The sequence below is a fragment of the Sinocyclocheilus grahami genome, unplaced genomic scaffold (genome assembly GCF_001515645.1).
Source record: "Sinocyclocheilus grahami isolate Dianchi unplaced genomic scaffold, SAMN03320097.WGS_v1.1 scaffold1183.1, whole genome shotgun sequence".
Lineage (NCBI taxonomy): Eukaryota > Metazoa > Chordata > Actinopteri > Cypriniformes > Cyprinidae > Sinocyclocheilus > Sinocyclocheilus grahami.
In genome coordinates, this window is record NW_015506362.1 from 188347 (window position 1) to 190846 (window position 2500).

A 2500-nucleotide genomic window follows, 5' to 3' on the forward strand; every position below is an offset into this window, starting at 1 on the left:
TATATATATATATATATATATATATATATATATATATATATAAACTATTACAAAGAGAGGCTTTTTGGATTTTTGAGCTGAAAATCGTTAACCCCTACAGGACTGAATGAAGAGATGGATCTTGCATGTTTTTTGTAATAATATATATTTTTTGTAATCACCTGTTGATTGAGCTCAGCTGGTAACAATTTGTAATTGTGTTTAAAGTAGAGTGGTGTTGCTGTTTGTTCCATGAGCACTGAAGAAAGCATGAGCTGAAACGTCTGCTCTTTGGTCTGTTTTTAAGACACTTTTCACTTTTTTGCACTTTTGTCACCCAGTAGAAGTAATACTACTAATACTACTACTACTACAGATGTTAAATTAAAGTAATTATTGTGATAGACCCTTGCCTTGGTCTAACTGTATGTTTTTTTGGTTGCTCACATTTTTCTTGATTTACGCACCTGAGAACAGACTGGTTATCTTTTTGGAGCGCATACAATATCTTTTTTGATAAATGAAATTATATAAAATTAAATAATATGTTAAATTAAAGTAATTATTGTGATAGACCCTTGCCTTGGTCTAACTGTATGTTTTTTTGGTTGCTCACATTTTTCTTGATTTACGCACCTGAGAACAGACTGGTTATCTTTTTGGAGCGCATACAATATCTTTTTTGATAAATGAAATTATATAAAATTAAATAACTATAATTATATTTATTAAATGGTTTAAAAGATCCCTGACAATAAGTGATGATTATTTCTGATATATAAATTTTTTAAATATATATAAATTTATTATTAATTAATCAATCAATCAATCAATTTTTAAAAAATTAAGATGAAACAGGATTTGAGATGGAATGATGGCCAATTAATTTTGGAATATAATAATTATTTAATAATTTTTTTATTTTTTTTATTTTATTCAGTGTGTATTATATATATATATATATATATATATATATATATATATATATATATATATATATATATATATATATATATATTTGATCGTGATTTTCTGTAAAGCTGCCTTGCCTTGACATGTCCACAGAAAATGTGGTGATCTACATTACCTGGATGCTGATGAGTAAGATGCTTGTTGACTGGTTAATTTCACTTAAACACATAGTTCTGCCCTGATTAAGTTGTACTTGTTTAGTTGAATTTGTTTAGTCCAGTTTAAGAAGCAAGATAAATGGACAAGCCTTTTGTTCCTAAAAACCCATTACTTGTGGCTTGAATTACATAGGCTTATTTTTTTTCCGGACTGAAGCAAAGAATTGGAGGTTCTAGAAACACACAGGAACTGAGGTCTCAATACCATCCTGTGTCTAGTTATTACTTTTTTGCATCTACAGAGATAATTTATTGAAATTACAGTGTGATGGCTGGAATACTCATCTGCTCCCAGCCAAATCTCTCATTACAGAAAACAGATACAATCGAGCATTTGCCATCCCTAAAACTGGCTATAGCATATTTTATTTGTGCCTCTCAGCGTTGTAATTAATGGTTCAATTTCCCAGGCCTTTGTTAGAGAGTGTAATTACTTTAGGAAATCTCTTTATAGCGAAGGCGGTCCCTTATGATTGTCTGTCTCTCTGTCTTTCTCAGAAGTACTAAAACTTTTTCAGGCACAGATTTTGCTTCACTAAACAGCTTTAAAGGAAGAGTCCACCCAAAAATAAACATTTGCTGGAAAATTACTCACCATCCAAGATGTGTTTGTTTCTTCAACAGAACAGATTTAGAGAAATGTAGCATTACTTTACTTGTTCACCAATGGATCCACTGCAGTGAATGGGTGCCGTCAGAATGAGAGTCCAAACAGATGATAAAAACATCACAATAATCTAGGGAGTAACCGTGACAAAAAACTGTTGCAAAGAGAGGCTTTTTTTATGTTTGTGCTTAAATCATCATCAAACCCCTACTGGATTAAATGAAGAGATGGATCTTGCATGTTTTTTGTAATAATATATATTTTTTGTAATCACCTGTTGATTGAGCTCAGCTGGTAACAATTTGTAATTGTGTTTAAAGTAGAGTGGTGTTGCTGTTTGTTCCATGAGCACTGAAGAAAGCATGAGCTGAAACGTCTGCTCTTTGGTCTGTTTTTAAGACACTTTTCACTTTTTTGCACTTTTGTCACCCAGTAGAAGTAATACTACTAATACTACTACTACTACAGATGTTAAATTAAAGTAATTATTGTGATAGACCCTTGCCTTGGTCTAACTGTATGTTTTTTTGGTTGCTCACATTTTTCTTGATTTACGCACCTGAGAACAGACTGGTTATCTTTTTGGAGCGCATACAATATCTTTTTTGATAAATGAAATTATATAAAATTAAATAATTATAATTATATTTATTAAATGGTTTAAAAGATCCCTGACAATAAGTGATGATTATTTCTGATATATAAATTTTTTAAATATATATAAATTTATTATTAATTAATCAATCAATCAATCAATTTTTAAAAAATTAAGATGAAACAGGAT

General features: G+C 30.0%; 1 protein-coding gene across 1 annotated transcript in view; it reads right to left on the reverse strand.

Moving 5' to 3' along the window:
* Positions 1-2500, reverse strand: part of nme9 (NME/NM23 family member 9) — a 19308-nt gene that overhangs the window by 10875 nt on the left and 5933 nt on the right. The window lies entirely within an intron of this gene.